Source organism: Ambystoma mexicanum, chromosome 6q, assembly GCF_040938575.1.
Source record: "Ambystoma mexicanum isolate Mex_15411 chromosome 6q, UKY_AmexF1_1, whole genome shotgun sequence".
Lineage (NCBI taxonomy): Eukaryota > Metazoa > Chordata > Amphibia > Caudata > Ambystomatidae > Ambystoma > Ambystoma mexicanum.
Window position 1 is genome coordinate 1,567,977,242 of NC_090937.1, and position 18,706 is coordinate 1,567,995,947.

Sequence of the window (18,706 nt, forward strand, 5' to 3'; positions counted from 1 at the left end):
TTGCTAGGCCTTATGGCATCCTGCATTTTTCTGGTGCCAGAGGCTCGACTGAGGATGAGATCCCTGTAATGGGCCCTTAGGACTCAATGGTCCCAGTTTTCGGGGGAGATGTCAGACTTTCTACAAGTCCCGACCAAAGTGACTCCAGATCTCCTATGGTGGGATTACAAGGAGAACATCCTCAAGGGGGAACCTTTTTGGCAACCATGGCCAGAGATAACTGTACTGACGGATGCCTCACTCACAGGGTGGGGAGCCCACAACAATCTGACAATCAGCGGTTGTTGGTTTCCATCGTAGTCCAAACTACATATCAACATATGGAGCTGAAAGCAATCAGACTAGAGCTGAAGGCTTTTATGCCCTCTGTACAGGGAAAGAATGTCCTGATCATGACGGACAACATAGTGGCCATGTACTATCTCAACAAGAGAGGAGGCGTAGGATCACTTCCACTGTGCAGAGAGGCAATGCAGTTCTGGGCAATAGAAGGAATCTCTATCGGCAGTTCACCTCGCCAGAGAGCTAAACATGGCGGTAGACGCTTGGAGCAGGCAAAGCAGTCTCCCACAAATGGGAACTAGCTCAGGAAGTACTTCAAGAGATCTTCGCCCTTTGCGGAACCCCTCAAGTGGATCTGTTCACGACCGGTGTCAACCGGAAGTGCGAACTGTATTGCTCAAGGGAATGTCCCTCGAGAGGGGCTCTAGGGGACGTGTTCGTAGTGGACTGGGTATTTCTACTCCTTTACCTACTCCTTTACGCGTTTCAGTCAGTCCCTGTGATTCCTCAGGTAATCAGGAGGTTGAGAATGTTAAGGAGAACCATGATCCTAATTGCCCCGGACTGGGCCAGGAGGACGTGGTACCCGGACCTTCTAGACATGTCCATCTGCCCTCCAATACGTCTTCCACAAAGAGGATCTTTTCTCTCAAGAGGAAGGTCGAGTTCGCCATCCAGAGGTCAAGATACTCAACCTTCACGCTTGGCTTCTGAGAGGTTGAGATATAAGGAATGGGACATCCCGGTTGACGTTATGGCGATTTTGTTCTCGGCCAGAAGGCCAGCTACAAAATCCTTAAACCGGTGTTGGAAGAAATTCAGTAACTGGTGCAGGGATAAGAATGTGGATCCTTTTCAATGTACCACTACCATGGTGCTTTCCTTTCTATTACATTTAGCCAACTCGGGGCTCCAAGTTGGAACTATTAAAGGATATTTGGCAGCGTTATCCATCTTCAAGTGCTCCTCAGAAGAAATTTCATATTTTAAGATGCCCTTAGTTATCCAATTTCTTAAAGTTAATAAATGTGTTCCCTCCTACACCTTTCCAAGTTCCCATTTGGGATTTAAATTTAGTTTTAAAGTTTCCTGTGTGCTCCTTTTGAGCCTTTACACTCTTGTCTTTTAAGGCTCCTAACTTTAAAAACTGTTTTACTAGTGGCTTTAACTTCAGCCTGCAGGGTAAGGGTGAGTTGCAGGCGCTATCTTGTAAGCCTCCTCACACGATTTTCCACAAGGATAGTTATTTTAAAGGTCAAGCCTTTATTCCTACCTAAAATAGTTTCAGATTTCAATCTGTCACAGAAGATCATTTTACCTCCCTTTTATCCTCCTCACGCTAGAAAAGAGGAGGAAAGATTCCATAGACTAGACCCTCAAAGGGCTCTCAGCTTCTACATCTCCAGACTGGAAAGATTTGGACAAACCGATCAGTTATTTGTCGGTTACACTGGACACATTGGTCCTTGGTGTGTCCAAACCAAACCTTATCCAGATGGATAATTCTGGCAATATCTGAATGTTAAAAATTGGCTGGGAAAGAGCCTCCAGATGGTTTAAGGGCTCATTCAACCAGGGGCATGGCAACTTCCACGGCTCTTCAGAGGGATGTGTGCAGGACATTTGTGCTGTAGCCACTTGGCCATCTATGCACACCATTTTTTTTAGACACCACCTTACCAAGGGGGTCTTTTTGCGGAATCGAAGATGAGGAATACGTGGGAGGACACAATCCATTAAAAGAACAAGTAATTTAAAGTCGAAAGAACGTTACAGTTGTTATGTTCCCATGGATTCCTAATCGACCCTCCCAACCTACCCCTCCGTACAGTTTTTATGCCTTTCTGCACATGTACTTAAGAGCCTGACATCTACCGGCACATAATACAATTGATGCGACCATTAACATCGAAAAAACAACTGAATCCAACCGGCGCGGCTCGAGCCCTTTATACAACGGATGGTGTTGATGCTCGACGGCGGCCCTCAAGGGACCAAGCTACGTGGCCTCGAGCACAGCGCCCTCTGGTGAAAATGTTTTCGGAAGAAGCAGCAAGCTGGCGAATTTATCTAAGATGAGGAATACGTGGGAGGAACTTCAGTCGAAAGAACGTTAGTTGGTAAGTAACATCTTCATTACTTTTACATTGTAAGTTCCTGAGGCATTTAGACTACTTTGAAGGTAGAGCAAAATGGCATTCGAAGTAGGAGCAAAAAGGCATAGGTTACTAGAACATCAATAAAAGACTATTGCAATTCTTTAGGCAGTGCAAATATTTTGAGTTCACCAGAGGAGTCAATTCAATGCAATAGGTTAGGCCAAAGTCAATGGACTAAAGTCTTGTATAGGATAAAGCTGTTCTGGTAGTTAAACGCAAAAGTCTTTGATATAGTTCTCAGAAGTAGTTTGTAAAAGAAAGAATCGTATGTTGGGGTCACAAGCTGATTAGGCCTGCAAGTTGGGAACTTTTCAAGCACATTCGTTGCGAGAGGTAAGTTCTCTGTCATATTTCACATTACCTTGGAATGAAGAAAAAGATGTAGCTGAAGACTTCTGTTCCTGGCAGTTTCTGCAGATCTCGCTGTTCCTGAGCCTCAATCGTGGGGACATGAGGGAGGACGTCAGGACTCTTGCACTGGGACTGTTCAAAAAGCTGGCAACTGGCAAATCTTCAATTCCGGTAGCTGTAGTCAAGCATACAAACTGGTGTCCCTCTCCCTGGTTATTCGGTTTCCTGCGGCACTCCGAGGAAAATGCAACCAGCTCTGAGATTAGTATCCAGGTGGCTTAGTGTTAAGTTGATTGGTCCCACCAACTCAAAGGGAGAAGTCGTCCTTGCAGGGGCTTCTCTGTCGAGGTGAACTTGGCTATTCGGGCCTGCACAAGGACTTCACCGGGCAAACCAACGGTCCCGGAGTTGCAGCAGCCGTCCTCTTAAAGCTCGTCTTCGGTTCTTTCGTTCCAGTGGTCGACTCTGCCTTCCAAGCCTAGAGACTCAGCTTTTAAATAGTATTATCCCATTCATTCCAGCATAGCTGCCACTCGGCCAGCAGGGTGGCTGTCCTTGCTGGACAGCCAGCCAGCCAAACACGCCAGAGTGAATTTTGATCTCCTGGAAGACTAAGCACAAGGAGTTGCGGGCACCTCCCCCACTCCAGACACTCGGGCGCCAGAGGCGGTCTTCAGTCCCGAAGCCTGCCAAAGGTGAAGGAACAAAGAGACCAAACCTGGTTTGGTGCTCAGACAAACTCTAGGACGTTTCCAAAAAGAAATGGGGGGGGGAAAAAAAGACCGGGACCTGTTTAAACAAAGGGGGCTCCCGTGCCATCTTGAAAAACATGGCTCCCGCGATTTAACGCTACCGGTGTTTGCGGTCGGGAGAAATCGTGGTAGTTTGTTGTAAAACCACTGCCACCAGCCATTTTTAGAGGAAATGGTAATTTGATTGCTACATGAGTTTCTAGACAGAGGGGGATACTAAGTAACCCCTCTAGCACTCTATTGTAAGATAGGGTGTGCTGGGTCTAGGATTTTAAAAAGACTAAAGTCAATTTCACTTTTCTTTCTCTGGGAAACTGTAGTTTATCCCAGATAAGTTATTTAAATAGTGGGAAAGCCCGAAGGCTCCCATGTGTCACTGCACTAAAGGTGATGTGTAACACAAACAAGATGCCTATGGAGTTGGTTAGACTACATATCCAAAGAATTAAACACAGAAAACGAACAGAATTGAAAAGTTCAAAGTCCCAAGGTTTAGCAAAAGAGCTGGAGGGCTCTAGGGTGGAGGGAATTGGCACATTGAACCCTAAGACAGGTGTTCAAATAAACTTACTCGGTTTCTTTGATAAATACTTATTAATTTATTTCTGTCAGTTATAAAACATTCAATAGGAGGCAATTATTACACTTTAATACTATTTCAGAAATACTTTGCAAGAGCCGTAAAAAGGCAAAGATTATAAGAACATGAAAGGTTACAATTATTCTTAGCAAGTATTTAGAGTTCACCAAAAGAGTCAATTCAATAAGCTAGGCCAAGGTCAATGGGCTAAAGTCTTGGATAGGATGAAGCAGTTCTGGTAGTTAAACAGAAACGTCTCTGCAAAAGTTCTTGAATAGTTTTTGTAGCAAGAAGAATCCTATGTTGGGTCACGAGCTGATTAAGCCTGTGAGTTTGGAAAGTTTCAAGCACTTTCACTGTGAGAGATAAACACTCTGGGTTTACAGTACCTTACAAATGAAGAAAAAGAAGCAGCTGATGACTTCGGTTCCTGGCAGTACCTGCAGATCTTGCTGTTCCTGGGCCTCAGCCGTGGGGACGAGAACGTCGGGGGACTCCTGCACTTGAACAGTCAAAAAGCTTGGTAAAACTTCAATTCTGGTAGCTGTAAGTCTAGCACACAAGCTGGTGTCCCTCTCCCTGGCTATACCTTTTCCTGGAGCACTATGAGGAAAATGCAGCCAGCTTCGAGATGAGTATCCAGGTGGCTTAGTGTTGAGTTGATTGGTCCCATCAACTCAATGGGAGAAGTCGCCCTTGCAGGAGCTGCTCTGTCGAGGTGAACATGGCGATTCGGACCTGCAGCAGGGTGTTTCACCGGGCAAACCATGGTCCAGGAGTTGCAACAGCCATCCTCTCCAAGCTCGTCTTCGGTTCTTTCGTTCCAGTGGTCGACTCTGACTTCCAAGCCAAAAGACTTGCCTCTTATTTAGTTCTCTCCCATTAATTCCAGCCTAGCTGTGACTCACTCAGGGTTGCTGTCCTTGCCGGACAGCGAGCCAATCGCCAGAGTGCATCTGTGTCTCCTAGGAGACTAAACACAGGGTGCTTTGGGCACCTCTGTCACTTGCTGCCCACCCCAGACACTTGGGGCTCCAGAGGTGGTCTTCATTCCTGAAGCCCACGAAAAGCGAAGGTACAAAGGGACCAAACCTGGATTGGTGCGCAGACACAAACTCCAGAAGGACCGTTCCAAAAAGAAATTACGAAAAAAGAAGACTGGGACCTGTTTAAACGAAGGGGGCTCGGACGCCATCTTGAAAAACATGGCTCCTGTGATTTAACGTTACCGGAGCTATTGAAAGTTCACGGTCGATGGAAAAATAAGGGTAGTTCGTTGTAAAACCACCACCAGCCATTCTGAGCGGAAAGGGTAGCATTTGACTGCTACATGAGTAGACACAGGGATACTAAGTAACCCCTCCAGCACTCTATTGTAAGATAGGGTGTGCTGGGTCTAGGAATTTAAAGACTAGTAAAGTCAATTTCACTTTACGTACTCTGGGAAACAGTAGTTTATCCCAGAGAAAGTATTTAAACCTTGGGGAAAGCCTGAAGGGCTTCCCTGTGTTCCTGCACGGAGGGTTCTGTGACACAAATCACAAAGATGATGCCTATGGAGTTGGTTAGACTCCATAATCAAAAGAAACACAAGGGCAAAACACGTGAGTAGAGAAAAAAGGGTCACACTTTCAAGGTAAAGCAATCCAATCCTCAAAATCCAGCAAAGTTGCTAGGAGTCTCTAAGGTGGAGGGAATTGGCACATTTCTGAGAATTCTCCTTAACAATAACAGACCAGTGGGTACTCACGACGGTCGCCCACGGGTACTGTATAGAATTTTCCCGACCACCAAGATCAAGACACCTGATGCCAGACCACCTGCAAATCCTACTGCAAGAGGTGCAGACCCTTCTAGGAAAGGACGCCATGGAAGTCGTCCCTATTCTACAGGTAAACAACAGTATTTATTCAGTGTACTTCCTTGTACCCAAAAATGATCTCACCATGGGCTTGGAGCTAGACTTGTTTGTCGAACCTCAAAACTTTTGTATGGCCACTTTACAGGAGGTAATCCTGCTGTTGAAACAGGGAGATTACATGGCAACACTGGACATGAAAGATGCACACTTTCATATTTCGATGTTGCCAGCGCACAAAATACCTAAGGTATCACCTTCAGCATTGTCTCTGCCCCAATGGTGTTTACAAAGGTACTGGCAGTAGCGGCAGCACACCTGCACAGATTCTGTCCCGGTTCACCCTTACCTCGACGACTGGCTCATAACTGGGTAGTCCTACGAAACATGCCTATAGAACACTCCGAAGACAATGGACATCTTATTCTGTCTGGGATTCTCCATCGAGAAGAAATCCAGCCTAGACGCCAGTCAAGTCAAACAGTTTCTAGGGGATATAATCGGTTAGAAGACAGCATTGTCTAGCCCTCCAGCGAGAGGGTTCAAAACATGCTGTTTCAGATCCCTCAGTGTGTAGCCAGTCGGGAAGTGGCGGTACGCAAGGCCATGAGACTGTTAGGAATGATTGCGTCCTGCATTTACTTCCTCACAAGCGCCTGCGTCCCATGCAAGAATGGCTCAACAGCCAGTGGTGTCAGGCACGCGGACAATGGGAAGATCTGGTAGTTGTCTCGCCAGCCCTCGTTCTCTGCTGTAGTGGTCGAGGGGGAAAACCTCTTGAAGGGGAAAACCTCCCCCCCCAACCCCCCTGCAGTAGAAGCCACTCTCACAACAGACGCATCTCACAGGGTGGGGGGGGGGGGTCACCTGCTTCAGCAGACGGCGCACAGCGTGTGGTCCCCACAAGTAGCATCCAACCACAGAAATCTGTTGGAGCTATTAGCGGTATTCAAAGGACTGAAGGCCTTTCAGGCACAGTTACAGGAGAAGACAGTCCTGATCTTGACACAGCACCACAGCCATGTATTAACTGAACAAACAAGGGGGCAGACACTATCCAGGGTTATCCAAGCTGTCCCAAAACATTTGGATATGGGCTCTCCAACACAGGATGTTCCTGTTGTCCGAACACATTCCAGGGGAACTCCATCTTCTGGCAGACGTGCTCAGCAGAGATTTTCCACTGCCCGTACAGTACGTGTGGCGACTACACGAAGACGGTCTGTTTTCGCAGAATGGAGCTTCCCAGAGATCGACTTGTTCGCAACTCTGGAGAACGCTCCATGCCAAGATTAAGCCGCCTCAATCCCAGCTCCCGGATGGGACTTAAATGTGGTTCTGAGCCTATGCTAAAAGACCTTGCCTATAAATCAGCCTTCCTAGTGGCTATCACTTCTAAGCGGAGGTTTAATGAACTACAGGCCCTTTCAGTACTAGACCCTTTCGTTACTGTTCAGAGTTAAGGTGGTTTTGTGCACTCACCCTTGATTTGCGCCTACATTTATTTTCAAGTTCTACGTGAACCAGTCTATAGAACTGACCACTTTCTTCCAGAACCCCACTAACCTGGCCGACAGAAGCCTACACATGTTGGATGTGCACAGGACAATCATGTTTTACCTGGAAAGAACAATACCACTGAGGAAAACCAACCCCTTTTTCATTTCAGTGGCAGCTGGCAGAGAAGGGGATCCTGGCTCTTAGTCGGCCATCTCAAGGTGGCGTGTCAAATGCATCACACGTTGTTTCTCTCTTGCTAAGAGTACTGCCCTTCAAGCCTAGAGCACATTCTACTGTAGGCACTGGGGCACATTCTACTCTAGGCACTGGGGCTTCCATAGCATTCATTGCAAATGTTCCCCTAGAGTCCATTTGCAAAGCGGCAACTTGGAGTTCTGTACACACCTTTACAAAACACTATTGCCTAGACACGTTCTAGGTTTGATTCTCAGGTGGGTCAAGCAGTACTAAGACATCTTTTCACTACTGTTCCTTCTCACAGCCCACCTCCAACTCTGTGTACTGCTCGCTAGTCTATGCACAGTATGTGATTCTAAGTAGATTAACCATGCATTAATAACCGTAATGGCATTTCTGATAATTGTATCTGCTTAGATTCACATGCGCCCACCCTTCCTCCCTGCTCGGGTGGAAGGAACATAGATGTCTTACTACTTTCTTTCTTTTATGTACTCGCTCACGATAGGCCTTGGATTCCCTCATGGCAGCAAAAATACAATTGAGGGACCTTGGTGCGTGAGGGATTTTGGGTGCACTAGATGTCACGGTAGGGATACTGTTACAGACACACCTATGCCGACGTCCCCTTTCGATCCTCGAAAGAAAAGATGCAATACTCTGCGGTTACCACTGGATGTCAGACAATAGCACAGCATGTGAATCTAAGCAGATGCAATCAGAAATGCCATTACGGTGAGTAATGCATGTCAACCTGTTTCTCAAACTTAGCTGCGCTTAGTACCGCACCCCTCTGATCTGTTGACGTAGGCCTCTCCCCCACTATACAGGACTCTGTTAGGACAGCTCTTCTGAAGTCCAACTAAGGGCTTAGTAAAACTATTCAACTGAGGCAGTACAAGACTCCACTCTATTAAATCACAGTATAAAAACACACTACTTGAAAGTACACAGACCCAAGTATAGACCTTATTTGAAGTACCTAACAGTAGTTTTAGGGAAGTCAAAACCTTTTCATACACATTCAGTAAAGGTCAAGCATATTCTTGTGAAGTAAAAACCAATGGTTACTTTTTACAATTACATTCAGTAATCCATAGACCCTTACATATGTATGATTCTCATTAGAAATCACTTAAGTCAACTGGACAATATACTTTTGGTGAAAAGTGAAACACTTAATAAAACCTAAGGGTGTAATATACAAATACAGGTGCTTTTGAAATCGGGGAACCCCAGATTGTGGTAAGCAATAACTCTTGTAACGTATTTTGTATGGCACACAGCTAACGCAAGATAAGGAAAACGCACATACTTTTTTTTAACCTCAACGAAGGGGAAAGTAAAACCCCATGTTCCACTTTACTGAATGATTGTTATTCTAGGTAGGCAACACCCTAATAGACTTATTAAGGACAGGCTAGCAGCAAGTCAGGGGAAGCAAGACCCAGTTGGGGGACACTCGTACAATTATCCTGAAAGGACTAATCTGGGGATACCAACACTTGCCTTTTGGGAAGAGGCACAACCTAATCGCAGGAGAGTAAAATACCTTCTCCAGCATTGGTATCCTTCATAGATTCAGATGCTCGAATATTCCCCGTCAGACTGAGAATATTCAAGCATGTGAATCTATGAAGGATACCAATGCTGGAGAAATAGTTACAGGTAAATAAGACTTCACATCTACTTTCTATTAGACTGGCAAAACAGTTGCTAAGGAAGAACAGATTTTAACCATACTTTTAAGAATAGCGCATCACACATTCAAGATCAGTACACTTTTAAACTGTTCACTCAAAGAATTAGTTACCAACCAACTCTAAGCTACTTTTATCTTCTAGGCAGTAGTCCCAATCCGTTGAAAGCCTTTCCTTTATTCTTTGAGCATGAGTGTTCTCAGTGGCAGAAGGGGTTACACTAGGACTAGTGACCAAAAGGCAGTTTCAGAATAGGTTCTTTAGTAGCAAAAGGCAGAGTTCCGTAGGAAAACTGGGCAATCAGGTGAATACTTCACTTTAGAGTTGGAAGAGGTTCCAAGGGCTTCCCAAAAGACACCCTAGCAGGATTCTAGCAGTGGGACTGAGTGCACTTGATGAGAGGCTCCCCATCACAGAAAAAAACCCACAGCTACACAGAAATCATAAGTCTTAAGGTAAGTACATACCCAAGCCAACACAGTACCTCAGCATTGAAGGAGCTTTTGCAGCAGGAGAACTTCAGGGTCTGCAGTCAAATACCCGGTCAGTGGATTCCTTGTCGTGGAGACTGAAAACAAGATCTCAGAAGGAACTTTGTAGCAGGGATCAATGGAGAAGGCTCTAGGCAAGGTGTCCCTCGCGGCTAAATGCGGTTCTGCGGATTTGGCGCCTTTTCAAGGAGCACACAAGAAGACAGAATTGCGGTTGAATTCGCGTCGTTTTAAAGGTCCAGCACTCTGGTGAGAGATCTTTTCAGACTCTATTTGTGTCTCTGGAGATCCACCAGAATGCCCACGAAGTTTCAGCGAGATTCGGAATTCTGAAGACTGTGCACCGCACAATGGCTCGAGGTGTTTGGGTATTGCAACAATGCACGGTCGCAGCAACGCGTGAGATGGCTCAAAATGCACGTTTCCTAAAGTTTAATGGGTCTCACCAGGCTATGGGTCGGGGTCTTTGTTTTCGGAGTCCCCAGGTCAATTGGAAGGAAGGGCTACAGCATGTTCTGGTTACACAGCAGGTTCTCTGGTCGCTGGAAATGGTTACGGCTGCTTTTCCTTCATCTTTCTCTTCGTTTTCAGTTCCAGTGGTCAACATTTCTTCAGCTTCCAGGTTCGCAGTATTAATCAGGATTTACTGCACAACCTCTGCATTCTCTCCCTCATTTTACAGGAAGGGCAGTCTTGTTCTCCAATCGGGACAGCCAGCCCCCCACTGGGATTTGTCCCCTTTCAAGCAATGCGTAAGACAAAGGGCTGGGGAGTTTTGGACGCCTCCTTCACTTCCTGCTCTCAGACTGGAGCATGGGCGGGGAGTCAGGGGACGCCCGCCGAAGACAAAAATCACAAAGGAATTTCCCGCCCTGGATGTCAGGGCAAGGAACAAGAAACAACAAACACTAAGATGGGGTAGGAGGGGACCCTTTTGGTTAAAATGGACACCCTTCGGTCCCTTTACTGTGGGCTTTGTTCACAGCTGCAGTAAAGGTGCACTAAATTAATACAAGGTATCACTGCCAGCAGCCATTAAGGTAAGCTTGTCACTGTAACAGAATATTTTTATTGTGAAAGGGGATGTATTGCATCTCCCAGCACTCCACATAAGGTGGGGTGTGCTGGTTTCACTTAACAAAATGTAAAAGGGATCCAAATATCCTTTCTACCCTTTGGAACTGTAGTTCACTAAAGGTTAGCACAAAGTTAAAAGGGAAGCCCCTAGGGCAACCCAGCAACAGGCACTTATTGCCCGTAAATTGAAAGAGGATAACTTTAAGACGCTATGGCGAGTCTTTCAAATGACACCCATAAAAAGTTAGATTATGTGAGTGTGGAAAAAGGTTCCCACTCACGAGATATTATGGAAAAATATCCCACTAATAAAGCAAAAGGTTCTGGGGATGACCCAGGTCAGGAAGATTTAACAGTACTGTGCAAATCTTACCTAACACTCCAACATAACTTTGGTTAAGGTTGTAGTCAATTGCTCAACAGTGCCTCAAACTTACCTTTGTTTGTTTGGTACTGTGCCCATTTGCTCTGTCAGGCGTGGGCCTCTCCCCCACTATACAAATAACTAGAGTCTAGCTGAGCATTATTTCAAATTGCATTGTCTGGCGGGCACACTGTACTTTTGGCTGTAGGACACTCACGCTATACAGGAATCTCAAATCTAGCTGTACCCTATTTCAAATTACATTGTTAGCTATAGACCTCTCTCCCGGGATAGTGTTTATTGGCTGATTGCTGTGGAGCGATATCGTGATTATTGGGTCACACCCCATGAGAGATGTCAGCTACGCTCACTAAGACAGTTCTGTAGTTACCAGCTATCCCCTTCACACCACCAAATTTTTTTTACCTCAGTAAACCTTTGAAGGTATCCCCACATTGGGAACGGCCAAGGAATTAACCCTGGCAAACCTCCCCTACCTTACTCGAGACTGAACAAGCCAACAATATCAACTAACAAGACCGCCAACAGACTGAGCCGAAAGCTTGTATCGGACAATCCCCCTACACCCAGTACAAGACAGCCCTACCAAAGCAAAACCTACTTGCTTACACCTCAACAAGAGACTGACCTGGAAGGAAATCGTAACACCACTCAGGAAACAAGCCCGACAATAAAACACAAACCAAACCACACCTTTAAAATCCACTGCAACCTAATAAACGCAAGATCATGTCAAAACACTCCAGATCTTTGACCTTCTCTGCAACAACGGCATTGACATCCTAGTCATCGCAGACACCTGGCTGGACGACAACTACAAAATCACACTCCAAAGATGCCTCCTGACCAACTTCAAAGGCCTTCAGATAAACATGAAAAATAAGGAGGCCTCGCAATAGCATTCAAATAACACCTGAAAATAAAACCGGATGAACCCCTCAACTAAACCATGGTCATGCACCTATCAGCGAATCCAAAAACTAACGTCACATTAATTCTTGTTTAAAGACCACTGACTTTACGATGCAACCTTTGTCGACAACTTCATAGAAGCCATCACCAACATAGCCATCAAGCACAAACATCTAATAATCCTGGGGGACTTAAACATCTGGTTCAAAGAAAAACACGCCAACTCCCAAAACTCACTAATTGGGCAGCTAACATCAATGAAACTACAGCAGTTGGTCAAAGGGGCAACACACTCAGCAGGACACACCCTTGACGCAATCTTCGGCAAGAAATAAATCGCCACGGCACCACTGATACCAATACTGTGGAGTGACCATCTCATTATCCCATTCGTGATCACACTACCAACTCATGTCCACATCCAGCCCCCCAAGTTCATAACCATCACAAAAAGAAACGGGTGGTTGGGGGGAAACCGTCAAAACAAGCAACCTAATGGAACTGGAGATGACAGAACGCCCATCTACAGAACTAGAGCTGGCTGACCTAGACAGGAAAGCAAAGCTACTCCACAAATGGATTGCTGATGCAATTGAAAATGGGCCCGGAAAATCCATATACCCCCCAAAAAAAGAGCAATAGCAAAATGGCTCACACTGCTACTAAAGACAATGAGAAAGGACAAGATGGAATTGGAATGGATGAAAGAATACAACCAAGACATTACTGTTCCAAAAAACTAAAGTCGCGCATACAAGAAGGAAATGCAAAAGGCGAAACAAAGGCATTATGATGACCATCCCCCAATGCCACCAACACAAAAAAAGAAATGTTCAACATCATTTTAAGAAATAAGAAACCCACCTGGTGGCGACAACACTCCAAACCCCTTAGATACTTTGCAACAACCTGGCAGACCATTTCAAGAACAAAATCAACGACATGCGACAAATACTAAACCATAACACTCAACCAACCGGACAGAAGAAAAAGGCACAGCAAAAACTTCAAAACTTTCCTGAAAAATCAGCAGAGGAATTCACCAAAGCTGGTAAAACACAGCAAGCAAGCAGGATCACCCATTGATCCCTGCTTACCCCCAACCCGCGCCCCCTTCAGACTACAAATAACTCCTTGCACAAGGAACGCCATCAGAATACTTCAGAAACCTTCTAAATCTCTCTCACAACAGGAACTATGCCAAAATCCTTCAAATAAGCATATATCTAACCAATTTTAAAAAACACAAGTGGCGACGTGGAAGACTTCTCACTACAGACCGATTTCCTACCCGGCAAAACTCCTAGAAACGTACGTATACAAATTAAGCGAAGAACATGTAGTAAAAGAACTACTAGACCAAACACAAGTCTGTTTCAGACCCGCAAGAGGAACAGAATCGGCACTACTATCCATCTGGGACGACCTAAAAACAAACTGACTCAACACAACCTCAGCTCTGATTCTGCTCGACCTATCTGCAGCCTTCGGCAGTTAGCCATGAGGCCCTAACCAAAAGATTGGAAGACCAAGTTATAACATATATGGCACTACTCTGGACTAAATCATTCCTAGCAGACCAGACAGAAACCGTATGGATAAAACCCTTCAAATCTACTCCACGAGTTAGACTGGAGTGCCAGAAGGATCCTCACTATCACCACTTTGTCATCTACCAGACGCCAGTAAAAGGATCTTCAAAAAATACAAAATTACATGCTACAACTACGCAGACACTCAAATACTTTTTAGACATGCAATTAAGATTGAGTGATCGGTTTGAGGGTCTTCGATTTTGTAGATGATTTAACTGGATGAATGCCAACAACTTGAATATCAGACCAGGAAAGACAGAAATCATGATCATATACAAAAACCAAGTGAACGCCTACATTCCCTGGCTGACGGAAATGGGAACCATGCCCACACCGTCTACATTAGTAAAACATCTGGGATTCCTGATGGACTACACCCTAACCTTAGAACCACAAACGCAATAATAAATGTTTCTTCCTCCTTCACACAAGAATCCTATCTTTCCTCTCATTCACTCACAATCGTCGCCCTAATGTCAAAAATCGATTACGCAAACAGCCTCTACCTCGGGATGCCAGAATACTTCCTGAAGAAACTACAACACATCCCAAATGCAGCAGCCAGACTCCTCAAACTATCCAGAACAGAATCACTCTAAGCAGAATTGCATGCAGTACCCTCTGGGACCACCACATAAAATTAGGACTACAGGTGTAAGCTAAACCAACCTTTGGTATAAGTCTGTACTACAGTTTGTGATGGCGAACTGAGCAGCCAGGCTTATCTCAAGAGGGAATGTGAGCAGTAAAAGGATGTTCAACAGAGGTCTGAAAATCAGTGGTTCAAGTAGACACTTGTACTCAAGGTTTCTTGGTAAAACACTTATTATTTTTCATTTAGAAAACATTCACTAGGAGGTGGCAACTTAATATCATACACAAATGCACTGCAATACTATACCAATACATTTCTGAGTAAATTAGGCTCCCCTGAAATAGGAGCAAAACGGCATTTCAGTTACTTTCAACGGGAGTAAAAAGGCACAAGTTAATAGATCACAAATACTTTCTTAGGCAGTGCAAATAGTTTAATTTCACTAGAGGACTCGATTCAGTTAAATAGGCCTAGGTCAAAGTCAATGCACCAGTGTCTTGGATAGGAAAGGGCAGTTCTTGTAGTAAACAGTAAAGTCTTTGCCAAAGTTCTCACAAGTAGTTTGTACGAAAAAGAATTGTATAATGGGTCACTAGCTGATTAGGCCTGCAAGTTGGGAAAGTTTCACAAACTTTCACCGCGAGAGGCAAGTTCTCTCAATCGGGTTGGCACAGTACCTTAAGATACAGCTGAAGACGTTGGTTCCTGGCAGTTCCTGCAGATCTCGCTGTTCCTCAGCCTCAGTCATGGGGACAAGAGGGAGGACGTCTGGGTACTTGTGCCAGTCATCGTCGCTGTGTCGTCGGGACAGGGGCGGGAGGGGAAACACACTCAGAGTTCTTTTGGTATTTGAGCATTTTATGAGCCTGCATGGCCCCAATCCAGGCCATCCTTGCCCATTTTACAGGCCCAGGCCCTGGGTCCTATGCTTGCCTTCCTCTTTGCCTCGACCCTCTTCCTGATTCCCCTCCTGCCTCCAAGCCCTGATTGGTCCTTAGGACCTTGTGTGCTGAGCCTTGTACCTTGGCTCATTTCAGCGGCGCTGCAGGTGAGTTGAGGCTCTAAGACCCTCCTGGGCTTCTAAACTCACCATCTTGGCGCGTGGTTGGGGCCCCCTGTCCCTGTTATGACTTTAAACAAAACTTCACTGTATCACAATCAGAGAGACCCCGTGTGAGGATCACATAGAAACAAAAAGGTCTCACCTGGGGAATGGAGCAAGGATTGATGAGGATTAGAAGACAACAAATATCCAGGTGGAGATTGATGTCTCTTTCGATATTCAGATGACAATTAGAATTCCCCCCGAGAAACTCCCAGTGAACCGGCACAAAGGCCAGGGCAGAGGAAGGTTCCCAGGGAAACCCTCTTGGGGAATAAAACCCTGTGGAGCTGCTAGGGAACGTAGACTCCTTGAGAAGTCCCGTGGATGTAGATTACGCTATCCCGGGAGTTTTGGAGATGACTGGTTGTGTCTTTAGAGGATCGGGGCCACAGCAGTAATGCCCGGCCAGCTGATGAAAGATAGAGAGACAGAGTGATTAGTCTTAAAGTTGCCTAGAAATGAGATGAACAACCCCTGAAGCAGGAATCTTACCAAAGGATCAGTTGGTAAAACGGTCTTGAGATGAGAATAGTAGAAGACCAGGGATGAACTAAGGGACTGGGCACACTAGACAAAGAGGAGCAAGGCACAATAATGGTAAACAATCAAATGAAATGGAAACTAGGAACAACATATAATCAAGGAGAAGAACTGAAGGCAATCTTACCGAGAATGACCAGAGACCCTCTCCATATTTAGAGATAACGGATGTCCAGAAGGAAAGAAGGCAAAGGGTGATGGATCTGTGTATGAATAAACACTAAACTAAGAATCCACAGGTAAAGAAACCAAAGCCCCCACTCAGAGCTCCAAACTAAGCAAATGCCTACCACTAGGGAACCAAACCGGTCGAAGACGGTTGCAGGAAACAAATTCTTCAAAGGTGAGTAGCTTAGAAAAGCTCAGAGAACCCACGGGACTGAAAAGCACAGAGACGTCCTAAAACAACAAACACAATTCAACAACAAAGTTCTGTAAGGATCAAAGGAGCAAAGTCACAATTGTTAGATATGAACTAAGGCAAGTCTGAAGAGAGGGAGTAAGAGATTCCCTAACACGAACTCACGTAGCGTTCGCCAGCTCCTTGGAGAGTAGCAACGCGTCCTTGTCCGGGATGTGCAGGTTGATAAGCCGTCGGCGTTCCATCCCGGAAACATCGCAAAGCATGATAGGGTGCAACGACTAAACCGCTACACACACTGTAGCGGTCCGCGAGGCCCGCCATGTTAGAGTCAGGCATGTCAGCGCAAACCGCCATGTTGAAGTCAGGCATCGCACTGTGGGCAAAACGAATAGCCGTGACAGCCCCGGCCTGCAGCCCCGTTTCTGGGTTCCCCTTCCCTCCCTTAGCCCGCCCCCCTGCCCACCCGCTTCCCGGTTTCCCTCTGCCCGCCTCCCAACACGCCCACCCCATCCGGATTGGCCCACATACCCCACATCAAGGACACCCTAGGGCAGCCATCTGCCCGGCAGCCCTGCGGCGAAGGACCCAGAGGCAAAGGACAGCCCCAAGATGTGTCTGCAGGTATCTGCAGGGGAAGCCAGCAGCTAACAGACAGAAACAGTGTGGCATGGGTGGAAAGTAGAGCAATCACTCTACTCCAGAAAACCCCTGCCACTCTATCTTACCTCCCAATAACAGAGTGCCATAATATTAGCATGTCCGCACTCAGACCCAATTGTGAATATTAGCATGCCCACACCTAAACAGAATTGTGAATATTGGCCTGCGTTGTCTTGATAGGACTTTGAATGTTGCCATGTCCACACCTGGACGGAATTGTGAATATTGGCCTGCGTTGCATCTTGATGGGACTTTGAATATTAGCATGTCCACACTCGTACATAATTGTGAGTGTTAGCATGCCCACACTTGGACGGAATTGTGAATATTGGCCTGCGTTGCATCTCATTAGGACTTCGAATGTTGGCATGTCCATACCTAGATTGAATTGTGAATATTGGCCTTCGTTGCATCTTGATAGGACTTTGAATATTAGCATGTCCACACCTGGACAGCATTGTGAATGTTAGCAGGTCCACACTTAGACAGAACAGTGAATATTAGCAGAAATGTGAATGCTGGCCTGCGTTGCATCTGGATGGGACTTTGAATCTTGGCATGTCCACACTTGGAAGGAGTTCTGAATATTGGCCTGCATTGCTTCTGGATGGGGCTTTGAATGGTAGCATGTCCGCACCTAAACAGAGTTGTGAGTATTGAGTGTTGGCATGTCCACACCTGGACGGAATTGTGAATATTAGCATGTCCACACTTGGACAGAATTGTGAATAATGACCTGTGCTGCATCTAGATAGAACCTTGAATGTTGGCATCTCCACACTTGGACAGAATTGTGAATGTTGGGGCAGACTAGAGTACTCGGGGCGGACCCGAGCGCGCAGGGCTGGCCGGAATGCTTGAGTGTATGGAGCGGACTGGAATGTATAGAGCAGACTGGGGTGCATGGAGTGGATAGTGCATGGAACGGACTGGAGCGCATAGAATTGCGTGACGTGTATAGTATGGTCTGGAATGCAGATAACGTTTGAAAGAGCATATAACCCATCATATCACACCATCATGCTTACTCTCTCCTTTACATCACCACTCAACTAGAACACAGGGATACTACGACACCATTCGGTATAACTGTTCTCATATCAACATCCGCCGCTCACTCCACATCATTCTAAGTAAACACTGCTGGTTACACACCCCCCAGCCAGGAGTTCTCCTCAGGCCTAACACAGCCACATCCGGTCTGGATAAATCCTGCCAGAACCAACACATACTCCTGATCTCTCAACCACCACACCTACCGCTAAGAAGCAGCTTCTACACGAATACTGCATGAGCTGCACACGCACCCGGTGCTCACACGCACCTTTTGATTCCCTCTAATCTCTCTACTGATCTGAACTTCGGTTCCCAAGGGCATTCAACCTACCAGCGCCTTCAGACCATACCAATGGTATATAAGGCGCTATATAAATGCAAAATAACATAACATAACCTGTTTAAACAAAGGGGCTTAAGGCACCATCTTGAAAAACATGGCTCCTGCAATTTTGTGCTACCAGTGTTAGCGGTTGGGAAAAATCACGGTAGTTCGTTGTGAAACCACTGCCACCAGCCATCTCGAGAGGAAAGGGTAGCATTTGA

At 45.9% G+C, this 18,706-nt stretch overlaps 1 protein-coding gene across 2 annotated transcripts in view; it reads left to right on the forward strand.

Moving 5' to 3' along the window:
- Positions 1-18,706, forward strand: part of ZNF638 (zinc finger protein 638) — an 846,814-nt gene that overhangs the window by 527,633 nt on the left and 300,475 nt on the right. The gene's annotated exons all lie outside the window — the stretch shown is intronic.